Below are 16196 nucleotides of genomic sequence, written 5' to 3'. Positions count from 1 at the left end.
TTTTTGTAATCTTGGAATAGGCAAAGACTTCTTAGAGAGGACACAGAAAACACTGACCATTTTTTTATGATAAATGATAAATTGGATTTCAAAACTTTAAAAATTTCATTTTATCAAGATACACTGTTAAGAAAATGCATACAAAGCCCCCAGACTGGGAGAATAAATAATAAGTTATACTTTTACATATTAATGATCTAGGAAGTTCAATGAAAATAATATTCCATTTATATTATAATGCATAAAATATTTGATTTTCAGGCAGAAACTTCTAACAATGAAACAAAAGGAAAAAATAATTGGAAAGTCATACCTTATGAATGATTGTATAGACCGTAATAAAGATGACAACACTTCCTAATTTAGTAAAGATATTTTAATGTAAGCCTAATTGATTTTTCCAGGATATTTTCAATAATAATTTAAATGGGATTTCCAAGCCAAGGAAACATGCCTTTGTTTTTAGTTTATTGACTATTTCTAATAGTGCCCTGTTATCAGATTGGAGTGTGACAATCAGGAATTTTATAATTGGTCTTTGATTTGTTAGTGGATATTCAAACAGACCTTCAAAAAAAAGGTTAAGAATACTGGAATAAAAATTAGGCCATGAGCAGCCCCAAATACCATAACAAGAAACATCATCTTAAAAAATGTCCTGAAGATGTATGCTTTAGCTGCAGATAAAACACACACCCCTATTACTGTTGAAAGTGCACTTTGTAACAGTGGGTAGCCTAGCCCATACACTGCCTCAATTGCTTTCGGTTTACTGACAGCTTAGAGCTGGAAACAAATGCCTAAGAAATGTGTGCAGAAAAATCGAAAGAAAACCCTATGCAAATGACAAGATTAACCATGGATATGGAATCGAGACTGACATTCCAGAATGCCAGGAGACCCGTTACTCCCACAATCGCAGAAGCAGTAGCAAAAGTTACCCACAAGGAACACAGTGGATGAGGAATTAACAATAAGGAAACAACGAACATAGCGGTTGATGCAACAATGACATTTCGAACAGTGTTTTCCAATACGGGGGTATACTGATCAAAATATACAAATGCCTGGTTATACACCATTAGGGGGATTTCGCACTTTTCAGCTCTGCTTCGTAACTGGGATAACACCTTCTTCTCATCGGCTGAAGAAGAAACACCCACGGTCTGAACGAAGCCCCGGGAAGAAATGATTTCATGTGACGATGAAATATTAGTATCAGACACAAAAAGTGGAAAACGTGTTAAAAAATTGGGCAAGCCGTTCATAAAAGTGTCCTTATCATTTACATCTTGCTTGCTCTTTTCCATATACTGCACATACTCTCGTAACCAAAACTCTGTGGGATTTTTATCTACATAGTCACTGTTTTCCAAATCTGCCAGACGTAGTTCCAGTTTTTGCCTAGCATCTTTATCCCAGTAGTCAAGAGTTTCAGTAACAACAACCATAACCCTGGGACCATAATCCAAAAAATATCCTCTTCTACATTAAAACATGGTGTGATGTAGGAATCGTCACTTGCCAAATTTCGAAGGTCTAAACCTTCCTGCACTTGGAAACACCCACAGATACTACTTATGATGTACAAAATGTATATAAGCACTACAAAAACTCTGGACTCAGTGCTTGTGAGAAAAGGGCCAAAACAGTCTCGAAAGAACAAATTCATCAGATGGATATCAGTTTCTTGTTCATCCGGGAGAGAATCACATGGGAGACAGCAGGACCTTTTCAGTGAGGAACATTTTTGTTCAGGAGTTTCTGGCTTTTTCAACCAGCGTAGACAGACTCCTTCTCTGTTACCATCCAGAGCCATAAATGCTCCGAAACAGGTGATGTTATCGAAATAAGAAAAGAGCAGGGTTGTTCCCGTATAGATGCAAAAGTATTGTAGGGACCTGAAAGAGGTCATAATCCCTGTATAGAAGGCTAGGACGTTGGTGATGGTGGTGATTGTAATCGACACCGCCACTTTGGAATAGACACTGGACAGCCGCTGTTTTGTGTTATCCACGAGGCTAGTCTTCTGCCAGGCAGAAATCATTATGAACATATCGTCAACCGCAACACCTGTTAAAAAAGGGAAACAATCTTCATGCATATTAATACCCATTAAAAACTAAACACATAAACTCAAACCATCTTCTTTGTCCATCTCTTAGAAGGGGTCTTATTTATCTTGCCCAATCTGTGCTTTGATACTATTTTCCCAGTTGCTTTCTCTGGTTGCCTCTGAATCCACCACAGAATTCACCCCTTCCTCTGTAACAACTCTGTGCTTTGTACATACTCCCGTTATTTGTACCTAGCACAGGATGCTCTACTCCTAGTCCTCATGTAGGGTGTTTTAATGACGAGTCAGGAAACTGTTGTGGGTGTTAGTCGAAGCAGGATTAGCAGTGTATCTTTGATTCCACTGGATTACTTGAGAGACCATTTTCCCTCATAAAACATTTTTAAAAATTTTTTATTGTTATGTTAATCACCATACATTACATCATTAGTTCTTGATGTAGTGTTCCATGATTCATTGCTTGTGCATAACACCCAGTGCCCCACACAGAATTTGCCCTCTTTAATACCCATCACCAGACTAACCCATCCCCCCATCCCCCTCCCCTCTAAAACCCTCAGTTTGTTTTTCAGAGTCCATCGTCTCTCATGGTTCGTCTCCCCCTCTGATTTACTCCCCTTCATTCTTCCCCTCCTGCTATCTTCTTCTTTTTCTTTTTTCTTAACATATGTTGCATTATTTGTTTCAGAAGTACAGATTTGTGATTCAACAGTCTTGCACAATTCACAGCGCTCACCATAGCACATACCCTCCCCAATGTCTATCACCCAGCCACCCCATCCCTCCCACCCCCGACCACTCCAGCAACCCTCAGTTTGTTTCCTGAGATTAAGAAATTCTCATATCAGTGAGGTCATATGGTACATGTCTTTCTCTGATTGACTTATTTCACTCAGCATAACACCCTCCAGTTCCATCCACATCATTGCAAATGGCAAGATCTCATTCCTTTTGATGGCTGCACAATATTCCATTGTGTATATATACCACATCTTCTTTATCCATTCATCTGTCGATGGACATCTTGGCTCTTTCCACAGTTTGGCTATTGTGGACGTTGCTGCTATAAACATCGGGGTGCACGTACCCCTTCGGATCCCTACATTTGTATCTTTGGCGTAAATAACCAGTAGTGCAATTGCTGGATCGTATGGGAGCTCTACTTTCAACTGTTTGAGGAACCTCCATACTGTTTTCCAGAGTGGTTGCACCAGCTTGCATTCCCACCAACAGTGTAGGAGGGTTCCCCTTTCTCCGCATCCCCGCCAACATCTGTCGTTTCCTGACTTGTTCATTTTAGCCATTCTGACTGGTGTGAGGTGGTATCTCATGAGGTTTTGATTTGGATTTCCCTGATGCTGAGCGATGTGGAGCACTTTTTCATGTGTCTGTTGGCCATTTGGATGTCTTCTTTGGAAAAATGTCAGTTCATGTCTTCTGCCCATTTCTTGATTGGATTATTTGTTCTTTGGGTGTTGAGTTTGATAAGTTCTTTATAGATTTTGGATACTAGCCCTTTATCTGATATGTCATTTGCAAATATTTTCTCCCATTCTGTCGGTTGTCTTTTGGTTTTGTGGACTGTTTCTTTTGCTGTGCAAAAGCTTTTTATCCTGATGAAATCCCAAGAGTTCATTTTTGCCCTTGCTTCCCTTGCCTTTGGCGATGTTTCTAGGAACCTCATAAACCATTTTATACAGATGCCCAAACACATCAAGCCAACATTCTGTTGCTTAAAATGTAAGCTGGACTTATCTGTTCTACAGTTAGCATCTAACTATCAATGTGGTATGATTTGAGAGGGACCACATAGTTCTCTCTCTCTCTCTCTCTCTCTCTCTCTGTCTCACACACACACACACACACACACACACACACACACACACACACACACACCATTTTCCTCCTAGTTTGTTTTTGGTACCCAGAATGTCAGCATTTAAACTTACTTTCCCCAGTTAAGGCATTGTTAGTAAAATGCAAGTACTCTTAAGATCAGACACACGCACCAAAGTCAATCTTAAGAATCCCTTACATATTAATGCCTACTAAGGTAATTCTTTTCCACAGGGATGTTTTATGACTGGTTTGGAATAGAGACGACAGAAGAACATTTGAGGACTTTGAAATCACCACTGAAAACTTGGAAAGGAGGACTAGCAAGAAGAAAGGGGATTAGTAAGGACAGCATGAGCATGTTGCTGATAAAGTTCACCTCCCTCAAGCTTTCTACTAGGGTTGACACCTACTTCCACTCATGTATACTGATACAAACTCAATAAAATAAACAAGTAAATACAAAAAATGGAATAAAATGCTGATCTTCATTTCAATTTGGGGGGATCTTCTCCATGGGAGGGCACTAGGAATTGCAACTTTGTCTCTGATCAGATGTTCTATGGGTATGATCAAGAAGGCAGAAGGCTCTAAAAGAACATAAGTCTACACAGTCTGTCACAAACTGCATCCCGCCATCCCATGGCTAGCGGCCTTGAGGATTTCAGTTGTACTCAGCTGGACAAAAGGGAGAATCAGAAGTACTAAGGACCAAGAATGAACTCATCGATATTTATCAGGCATTTAAAAACTAGTTTTATTATTTATAGAACCTTATTCAGAAATTGTCCTCACACATTTCTTGCTTGAGTTGCTTAAATCACACACACACACACACACACACACACACACACACACACACACAGAACCGTTCACACTCCCGTGAATACACATACTATCCAATCCTGGTTTACATTCAATCAATTATATACACCTTAACCATAGTTGTTATTGGCTGTGGGGGGTACTGAGTGACTAAGTATAGCTGTGGACGAGACATCCAGTATACAGCTCATTACTGTCTCCCCTGGGAAACCAAATACTACTACTTCCAAGCTCCTTGCTTCCTCAAATATAAACACCTTTGTTTTCTCATGCTTATTATAAATTCTGAAAGTACAGGAAAATACAGAGAGAAAATTTGAGCAACTGTAATTCCACCCTTCATTTTTACATATGTCCATCCAGAATTTGTCCTGTACAAATACGCCCGTACAACTGTATCTCTCTATTTCGAACACCTTGTTTCATAACCGGCATTTTTCTGGCAGAGGTTTTAGGTCTTATATGTACCTTACAGATCTTATAAATCTACCTCTTTCTAAGGACTGAATAGGATTCAAAATCTTAATATGTTACGTTTGAGTTGCCCAATCCCATGTTGATAGGGGATTAGATGGCTTTCAAACCTTCCTGTTCTACATAATGCCAAAATGAACATAATTTTTCTACTTTTTAAGCACTTGTTACTAGGACAAATGCCTAGAAGTGGCATCAGTAAGCCAAAGGCATTCCCTGTTTAATTTTTAAGTCTTTTGATTTGTTGCAAAACTGGACTAACAGAAGGGTGTACCAGTTTATCATTGTCCCGTAGCAGAATGAGTGTTCATTTCCATACAACCTTCCTTCAATCTTGCTGACATTTATTAATCTGGTAAGAAAACAAGGCGTCTCACTTTTGGTTTAATTTTCATCCCTCAGTTAATTGAGAGAGGAAATTATTTTTTTCTTATATCTCCGGGGATTCATATTTCGGACTTTTGGGGTGTGAACCGCCTGTTCATGTCCCTTGTCTGTGTTTTCCCATCTGGGGTACTAGACTTCTCTACCTCTAAGGACACATAATATTCAATTTGACTTTCTTTTTTCCTGTCACCTCATTTTGGATCTATAGAGCCACTTAAATATAATTATTTTGCTTAATCTAACCTAAACTCCTTCCCTTATCTACTCTGCACCCCCACATTTACAATGTGTAGTCTCAACGTTTTGTTTTACTCACCCAGAATAAGAAACGGTGAATTTGCAACTAGGATCACAAATGGCACCCCAATGTCCAACATCAGGCCAAAACCGCTCACCACTGCCAAGGCCGCAGAAATCACTCCAAAGACTGCAGCTCACATTTTGTTGCATACACAGTCACTCCTGTAAATTTGGAGAGAAAAATCATGGGATCTGTGGTGGTAGCTTCTATACTGAAATTCCATCGGTTTATAGCATTCTCGACCTGGACACCCGGTCAGAAAGCTCTTGGGCAATCATTCCCATACCTGTCTACTGGAGACCTTTAACTCCCAGGCACCATCCCAGACCAAGTGGGAAAAAGGAGAGAGGGAACAGAGAAGTTATCTGTGCTTTTGCCAGACTTCCTGGGTGATTCTTCTGCAGCTGAGCAAGCACTACTCCCCACTGACTGGTAGCTGAGAACCACGAAGATACACTAAAGCACTCCTGATGGTTAATTCCACTCTGCTCTTCAAAGGGTGTCAATGGAATACAACAGCAAAGGGAGGGCAAGCTGTAGCAGAGAAAGTACCCATACCCAGTGCTCTTTTCAGCCAACCCTTGACCCCAGCTAGCCATAGATGCAATCCTAAATAGCTCCTGCATTTCAGAGCCAGGTTCAATATGCATTGTGCTTAGCAAAATGTAGAAAGACTCCTCCTTAAACATTTTCAGGATCCTTGTCTACTGCTGAAGTGGGCTCTAGAAAAGTTGCTACTAATTGCAAAAGAGTTGGAAATGTAGTCCATTTTGAGTAACAAAGATGTGCCTGTTTCCCAGAAATGAGAATATATAGACAGCATTTTAAAGTATGGATTCAGTACTTGACCTACCCAACAACCACAACATGACATTTTTTAAAAAGATTTATTTATTTATTTATTTATTTATTTATTTATTTATTTATTTATTTATTTGTCAGAGAGACAGTGAGAGAGCCAGGGAGCACAAGCAGGGGGCATGGCAGGCAGAGGGAGAGGGAGAAGCAGGGAGCCTGACGCTGGACTCGATCCCAGAACCCTGGGATCATGATCTGAGCCGAAGGCGACACTTAACCGCCTGAGCCACCCAGGGGCCCTCCACATTACATTTAAAAATATTGATAACCATCTCTGGTTTTATACCTCACTTGTTTGTTACCTGCTTCAAAACAAATGACTGATACTCGTCTCTAGATATTTTTAGGAAGAGAGAGAAACGAAGTTTGGATTGAAAACTAGGAGTCCACTATGGAAATGGAAGCACTGATTCTAACACAGCAAGAACACGACTAAAGACCTTTTACTGTTGTAACAATAAAGTAACTAAACTTTCTTATTATGAAAAAAAAGGTCTACGCCATGGCTGTATTTCACTTTTTTTCAGCCCACCGGCGCTAGGAGTTAAATTCAGGGCCCCAAATCAACCACATACGCAAAATTCCAGAGCAAAAGTAAGTTGCTTTCTTAGAATAAAATTTGACTATAATGAATACTTTCTTCAAACACTACTGGCTTATAGCAGTTTAAAAGAAGAAAGTAACAAAGATGAACTCTGAAATCAGAAAGATTAAGGAGGATAAAAGTTACATATGACATTTATTTCCATTCCTTCTTTCAAGTTTCCGGATTTTTGGGTGTGAATTTTTCAGATGCGGGAGTATGACTTTACTTTGACTAGTTGCTCAGTTGACTTTCTCTCAATGACCTTTATTTTAATGTTCAATAGGCAATGGAAGAAAAGATTGAAAGTGGAACACTGTAGGAGTTTGGTGAATACACTCGCAGATATTCCAGTCCCCCAGAAGGATTTTGCTTTAAGCAGTTTATCAGAATGACCTAGGAGAGTCTTAGAACCTTAGATTTCCTGGAACCTAGCTATGCAGATCCTGATTCAGTAGGTTTGTAGTGAAGCTGCTGAGTCTCTGTGTCTAAAACTTTCCTCATATGATTCCAGTGCTCAGGCCGATTTGGGCATCACTGGCAGCAAAATGGCCAATCTTCTGAATTTTTTATTCACTTAGCCGAGAAGGGCTAGATTAGAAATTACTGCCCTTAGAAAACAATCTGTATGTTTGGTGAGGGTTACCTTCCTTGAAAGGTAATGATGTCTCCCATGAGTAAACAATAATTTAGAGCGTGTTTGAGAAGGGAAAGATTTTCCCCAGATTGTTTCAGAAACTGATCTAATATTTGGGGTAAGTTTTGTCATTTCCAGAATGTTAGACAATTCTGAAATAGACTAGAAGCTCAATATACCACTACTTGCTGTAGAATAAGGTTTAAATTAGAGCATAAACTTGAAAAAGTCTTCCTATTGTTCACATGACTTCACTACAAAACAATAAACATAGGCCCCTAAAATGTGTTCAAGTAAGGGTTCGGGGGCGCCCGGGGGGCTCAGTCGTTCAGCGTCTGCCTTCGGCTCATGTCATGATCCCAGGGCCCTGGGATCGAGCCCCACATCGGGCTCCCTGCTCCGCGGGAGGCCTGCTTCTCCCTCTCCCACTCCCCCTGCTTGGGTTCCCTCTCTCGCTGTGTCTCTCTCTGTCAAATAAATAAAGAAAGAAAAATCTTTCATAAAAAAAAAAATACGGGTTCTGCGTGAGGCAAATGCATGCATGCAAGGAATAACCTTCATACCTAAGTATCTGACACAAGCAGGATAGGCAATGGCTTAGGGACTGTCTAGGAGGCCCCGCCCAGAACAGAGAGAAGAGATTCTCAGTGATAACAGAGGGGTAGGAGTGGGAGTTGTCCAAGGAACTTACAAACACATTCTTGGGGGAATTTGGTTTATTTTCGAGCCCAGAGAAGGCTTGAAATTGAATTGAATCATCGAACTGAAACATCATGGCAGCATCTGTACCTTAAGAATTTTCCTGCTCCCTTTCCTCTTCTCCCTGGGCATGCTCCAACCCAGGAGGCACCTTAGCAAGATGGAAAGTAGGGAGAGACGTGATAGAAGAGGGCTGGTGAGTCCCCCTTTTCCCCATTAAGGACTATCCCACGCAGCCTGCTCTGGCTAAGAGTGCTGGGGGGAAACTTAGCTTCAAACCCAGTTACCCCTCTTGATTATTACATGGACACTGGCATTTTAATTCTGAATGGGGCGTTTTGTCTTACCTAAGAATGACCACAAAAGTCACAGGACCTGCCTGAGTTTTCGGGCGACAGAGGAAGAACTTGCTCGACCTACAAAACTTAAAGGGAACAAAAGGGAGACCAAAATAAAGTTGCTGTATGTTTATACCTCATGAGTCCCATGTGTTCAGTATGTTGGTTACATCCACATAAAGTCTTCAAAGAGACATAAATATAAATCATTTTCTAATTGCCTTTGGTATAAGATTTTCTGTATTACTGTCCATAATCATCTGTTGTTTTTTTTTTTAAGATTTTATTTATTTATTTGACAGAGAGAGACACAGCGAGAGAGGGAACACAAGCAGGGGGAGTGGTAGATGGAGAAGCAGGCCTCCCGCGGAGCAGGGAGCCCGATGCGGGGCTCGATCCCGGGACCGAGGGATCACGACCCGAGCCACAGGCAGAAGCCCAACGACTGAGCCACCCGGGCGCCCCTGTCCATAATCATTTGTGAAGAGAAGCAAGAATTGATATAAACTTGTAGCTTCAGAACCAACTATGTAGTTGAAAACTTTCTCTAGTAGAAAACTTGTACCAAACCAGTTGTTGGTACCTTGTAGATTCCACACTAGTTTAACATTTTTTTTTTTTACTCTACCGACTTTAACAAGACTGAATTTTGTCTTTTCCCCTCCCCATTCTTCCTCCCTCTCTCCCTCCCTCCTACCCTTCCTCTTTAGTATTTTGGTTTGTTTGCTTTCTAGGGGATGTGGTCTTTCTTTCCAGAATAACAAAGTTGTGAGATAGTTTATTGACTCCAGAGAAGTACCCACTGTGGTTAACTCCCTTTACCTCCTGGGGCCTCATTTTTCTCTACCTTAAAATCTAGAGAGTTAAATGATATCATTTGTTCGCAAACCAACCTACGCATGGGAATAACTAGAGAAGCTTTTGAAATACAGATTTCCTAACTGAACCCACAGAGACTTCGTTCAATAGGGCAGGGCCTCAGAATATGTGGGTTTAGAGATCTCTCTGTGACTGCTGAGAATCACTGGAATGATATAATCTGTGGGGTTCTTTCTACACTTAAATTCTTTTGTTTTGCTGATATTTTTCATATTTTGGCTGTCTCATCACAAGAGCCCAAGTCAACCCTAATGCCTAGATAACAATTTTTAAGTGCTTAACAAGGTAAACCCCACATCAGAACAATGAAGATACCTAAGTCAGTTAAATTAGAGATTAATTTTTTATATACTTAGAAGTGCTAGTTCAAGCTTGTAACAGAAATGAGGACTTGTTTAGTTCTATCAGCATATCTGCCTCCAAATGGAATAATTAGTCATAATTGGCACAATATGTAAGATAAAACACATACGCCAAATCAAACAAAACTGGCCACAATTTCTTTTTTTTTTTTTTTGAAGATTTTATTTATTTATTTGACAGAGAGAGAGTGCACAAGCAGGGGGAGTGGCAGGCAGAGGGAGAGGGAGAAGCAGGCTCCCTGCTGAGTAAGGAACCAGATGTGGGGCTTGATCCCAAGACCCTGAGATCGTGACCTGAGCTGAAGGTAGCCGCTTAACCAACTGAGCCACCCAGGCATCCCTGGCCACAATTTCTTTATGTCTTTTTACTATTCTCTCTGATTGCACCCTATGGCTAACTGGGAAAAAAGTTTAAAAAATAAGAGTTTAGTGCTGGACGTCAGCAAAACCTGAAGTAGGAATTTCCCAAGTCTCATCACCCCTCCCAAGCCCCAGAAATATAGAAAAAGAAGCATATATTTTCAGAATTCTGTGAACTCTGAAAAATAGTCAAAAGCTTACAACAACCAAGCAAATGTTGACTAAAAGAAAAGGTGGGGGAGCACTTCAAACTAGTAGGAAGGTTTTATAGTGAATTTACATGCCCTGTCCCTCTCCCTCTCCAGTGTGGTACAAGTCATAAAGTGGCAGATGTATTAAAGTGGCCACAGGCTCAAGGTGGCCACAGCGTTAAGGCAGTGGCAGTCTTAAAGCCGTAACAGCTCATGTCACCAGTATGGAACCAATTCCCTGTTTCTGGAGGAAGCAGAGCAGATCGTATTCCTAAAACATTTTATGTCTGTTCTTACATGTTTGGGGGCTACCTGAAAGACTGATGCGAAGCAATCCTCTGTTTTGTCTAACTCAACTCAGGTTGAGAAAATTGGAAATGCCACAGGTTGAGTTAACAAACCTCAAGTGCATAGAGCAAAAGATTACAGCTCAAAAATACAAAAGACCGCTTGTGGCTAAAGATGAGTAGCATTTCTCTGGGAATTTAGGACAGTAAAAAGCACTCAGGTATACTGGGGAATTTCAAAAGTTACTCAGGGCAAGATGTATGCTCAGAAAAAACCTGAGAAGACCCTAAGCTTTCACCTAGGGCTGATCCCTAGGCACAGTGTAAGCCTTGCTAAGTGCTGAAGGAGGGTCCAGGCATAGAACCACTTTGCAAAAAGTGGGAGAGCTCCTGGCATCCAAGGAAATCTATGTCAAGACACTAGCTAAGGCGCCTGGGTGGCTCAGATGGTTAAGCATCTGCCTTCGGCTCAGGTCATGATCCCGGGGTCCTGGCATCGAGTCCCGCATTGGGCTCCCTGCTCCTTGGGAGCCTGCTTCTCCCTCTTCTTCTCTTTCTCTCTCCTTCTGTCTCTCATGAATAAATAAATTAAAAAAAAAAGACACTAGCTAAACACAAGCTAAGGTACAGAAACTTCAGTGACAACAAAAACAAGAATTACAGTCTTTACAATAATAGTTTGAGAAAATCACTAAGAAAATGGACTACTGCAGACTTAAATAAACACATTAAAAAACAACAGAAAACTCTAGGGAAGGGGGAATCTGATTTCCAGTTACTACGTTATGACAGCCAAATGCCCAGTTTTCAACAACAACAACAACAACAACAGCAAAAATCACAAGGTATACAAAGAAAGAGGAAAGTGGTTCAAAATATGTTTGAAACAAAATAAATCAACAGAAATAATCCTTGAGTAAAGACAGAGATAGGACTTAACTAAACAAACACTATAAACACTGTTCTAAATATGCTGACAGAGCCAAAGGAGAGCACTGATAAGGAAAGTAAAATAAAAATTTTGAATTTATAATAATAAATTAAAATAATGTTACATTTAAGATTTATTTATTTGAGAGAGAGCAAGAGAGTGAGTGGGGGGAAGGGCAGAGGGAGAGAATCTTCAAGCAGACTCCACATTGAGCACAGAGACCGCTGTGGGGCTCAATTTCACCACCCATGAGATCATGACCTGAGCTGAAAACAAGAGTCAGACACTTAACCAACTGAGCCACCCAGGCGCCACCCTATTTGTGTGTTTTTGAAGTTAAGCTGGTATCAATTTAATGTAGATTGTTTAAAATTTAGAATTATAGGAATCTCCATGGTAAGAAAATCTCACAAAATCATTGCCAAAGGAAATGACAAGAGAATCAAACAGCTCACTAGAAAAATGGAAACTAAATATTCAAGAGGCATAATGGATAAAATGAGGGACAAAAAGCTATAAGATACACAGAATGCAAAGAGCCAAATAGCAGAAGTCTTTTCTTGTCAGCAGTTACTTTAAATATAAATGTATTAAACTCTCCAGTCAAAACGTAGAGATTGACAAAATGGATAAAATAACATGATTCAACTATCTGCTGTCTACAAGAGACTCACTTTAGATCCAAAGACATAAACAAATGGAAAGTTAAAGGATGGAGAAAGATGTTTCATATGAATAGTAAACCAAAGGACAGCAGGGGTGGATATACTAATATGAGACAAAAGAGATTTTATTTTAAAAATGGTTAAAAGAGACAAAGAAGGATATTATATATTCATAAGAAGGCCAATTCATCAAGAAGATAGAAAAACTACAAACATACATGCGCCACCAATAGAGACCCAGAATACATGAAGCAAATATTGACAGACTTGTAGAGAGAAATAGGTAGCTCTACAGTAATAGTTGGAGAATTCGGTATACCATTTTCTTTTTTTTTTTTAAAGATTTTATTTATTTATTGAGAGAGAGAATGAGAGAGAACATGAGAAGGGGAGGGTCAGAGAGAGAAGCAGACTCCCCACCGAGCAGGGAGCCTGACGCGGGACTCGATCCAGGAACTCCAGGATCACGACCTGAGCCGAAGGCAGCCACCCAACCAACTGAGCCACCCGGGCGCCCCAGTATACCATTTTCAATAATAAATAAAACACCTAGGCAGATAATCTATAAGGGAACATAAGAAATGGACAACACTATAAATCAGTTAGACCTTACAGAGATATATAGAACACTCAACCCAATGATAGCAGAATTCTCAAGTGCACGTGAAACACCCTCTGGAATAGATCATATGTTAGGTTACAAAATATGTCTGAAAATATAAAAATATTGAAATTACACAAAGTATCTTTTCAACCAGCAATGGAATGAAGCTCCAAATCAATAATAGAGGGAAAACTGGATAATTCAAGATATATGGAAATTAAACAACTAATGGGCCAAGAATAAATCACACAGGAAATTAGAAAATACTTAGCAAAAAATGAAAAGAAATACACAGTATACCATATCATAATTACTGGATGTAGCAACACCAGTGCTCACAGATAAATTTATACTACATTAAAAAAAGAAAAAGATCTTAAATCACCTTATGGTGATTTCTAGACATTCTGTGGAAATGGAAACAAAACAAAACCCAAAGCTAACAGAAGGAAGGAAATGAAAAGATTAGAATAGAGAAAAATAAAACTGGAATAGAAAAACAAAGGAGAATGAACAAAAGTAAAAGTTGGTTATTTAAAAAAATCAACAAATTGACAAACTTTTATCTAGAGTGACGAAAAAAAAAGAAGATCCAAATAACTAAATCAGATATGAAAGTGAAGGCATTACTACTGTTTTTAGAAAAATAGAAAGGATTATAAAAAATACTATAAACGACTTACACCAACAAATTAGATAACCTAGATGAAATGCACAAATTTCTAGAAACTCACAAAAGACCTAAACTGACTCAAGATGAAATAGAAAATCTCAACAGACATGTAACAAGTAAAAAGATTGAATCGGGAATCAAAAACCTCCCGACAAAGAAAAGTCCAAGACCAAATCATTTCACTGGTGAATTTTACTAAACACGTAAAGAAGAATTAACACAAATCCTTCTCAAATCCTTCCAAAAAATTGAAAAGGAAGGAACACTTCCTAACTCATTCTATGAGGCCACATTACACTAATACCAATGCAAGACAAAGACTACAAGAAGACTACAGATCAACATCTCTTATGAATATGGATGCAGATATCCTTAATAAAATTCTAGCGAACCCAATTCAATAGAACATTAAGAGGATTATACATCATGACCAAGTGGGATTTATCGCAGCGATGCAAGAGTGGTTCAACATGGGAAAATCAATCAGTGTAATACACCACACTAATAGAGCAAAGGATAAAAAGCACATGATCATCTCAATAGATGCAGAAAAGGCATTTGACAAGATCTAATACCCATTTATGATAAAAAAAAAAAAAAACCTCAAGAAACAAGGAATAGAAATGAACTTCCTCAAAATGATAGGGGCATTTATGAAAACTGCAGAGCTAACACTATAGTCAATAGTGAAAGATTGAAAGAGTTCCCTCTAAAGTCGGGAACAAGATAAAGGTGCCCATTTTCACCAATGGCATTCAACACTGAAGTAGAAGTGCTAGCCAGAGCAATGAGATAAGAAATAGAAATAAAAGGAATTCAAACTGGAAATGAAGAAGGTAACTATTCCTTTTTACATGATTACATGATCCTATATCTGAAAATTCCAAAGAATCCACAATCAAACTAATAGAGTTAATAAACAAATTGAGCAAAGCTGCAAGATACAAGATCAACACACAAAAATCAGTTGTTTCTATTTGTGTGCAATCAACAATCCATAAATGAAATGAAGAAAGCAATTCCATTTAAATAGTGTCTAAAATAATAAAATATTTAGAAATAAATTTAAACAAGGAAGTGAAAGACTAAAAATTACAAAAATTTGGTAAAGAAACTAAAGAAGACCTAAATTAATGGAAAGAAATCCTTAGTTCATGGGGAGGAGGACAGTATTGTTAAAATGTCAATCACACCTAAAACAACCTATAGATTCAACACACTCTTTCTTACAAAATTCCAATTGGCCTTTTTTCTTCAGAAATGGAAAACCCAACCCTCAACTTCCTACGGAATTGCAAGGATCCCTGGATAATCCAAACTAATCATGAAAAAGAAGAAAAGAACTGGAGGACTCTGATTTCCACAACAAAGCTACAGCAATCAAAAGAGTGTGGTACTAGCAAATCAACAGACTTGTAGGCTAATGGAATAGAATTGAGAGTCCAGAAATAAACCCATACATCTACAGCCAATTGATTTTTGACAAGGATGCCAAATCCAACCAACTTGGAAAGAACAGTCTCTTCAAAACATAGTACTTGGACAACTGGATTTCCATATGTGCAAGAAGGAATTCCATATGTGAGTAGAATGACCTCTACTCACACCATATACAAAAATGAACTAAAAGCTGATCAAGGGCGCCTGGGTGGCTCAGTTGGTTAAGCGACTGCCTTCGGCTCACATCATGATCCTGGAGTCCCGGGATTGAGTCCCGCGTCCAGCTCCCTGCTCAGCAGGGAGTCTGCTTCTCCCTCTGACCCTCCCCCCTCTCATGTGCTCTCTCTCCCATTCTCTCTCTCAAATAAATTAAAAAAAAAAATCTAAAAATAAAAAAAAAATAAATAAATCCTTGGGGCAGTAAATCGAGGTAGTGCCCAGAGCGGCCGTCAGCAGCATGGGTGCCAGCAGGAAGATCCAGGGGTGCCAGCCCACCTCCCACCCCAGCCTTCCGAAGGTGTGGGAGAGGGTCGCCTCTAGGCAGTTGGTGCGGCAGCGGGGTCTCTCCGACAACTGATTTTCTGACCGGGGAGCCGGCCGACTTGAACGTCCCCGCACTGACCCTGACTGGGAATGGGACGCTCTAGGGACTGCATGCTCTGCCCCAAGCCCAGTTCAGCTCCAGTTCCCGCCTCGCCTCCGCCTCGGGCCAGGCCTCTGGCACCACCGTGGAGGGACTAAGGCTCATTTTCAGCAAGGAAAAGCAATGTCCTCAAACTGGACAGCTGA

At 39.8% G+C, this 16196-nt stretch overlaps 1 pseudogene across 1 annotated transcript; it reads right to left on the bottom strand.

The window, feature by feature from the left end:
* Positions 1-783: 783 nt before the first annotated feature.
* On the bottom strand, positions 784-6013 carry LOC148163656 (patched domain-containing protein 3-like; annotated as a pseudogene). The gene is made up of 2 exons (XR_015768754.1): positions 5916-6013; positions 784-2073 (listed from the first exon to the last, which is right to left on the bottom strand). The product of XR_015768754.1 is annotated as a patched domain-containing protein 3-like (transcript).
* Between the last annotated feature and the right edge of the window lie 10183 nt (positions 6014-16196).

Source organism: Eumetopias jubatus, unplaced genomic scaffold (assembly GCF_037043125.1).
Source record: "Eumetopias jubatus isolate StellerSeaLion01/CBP00866 unplaced genomic scaffold, mEumJub1_p1.0 scaffold_8, whole genome shotgun sequence".
Taxonomy (NCBI): Eukaryota; Metazoa; Chordata; class Mammalia; order Carnivora; family Otariidae; genus Eumetopias; species Eumetopias jubatus.
Note: the sequence above shows the minus strand (reverse complement) of the source record. Positions and strands in the feature narration are given on the sequence as shown.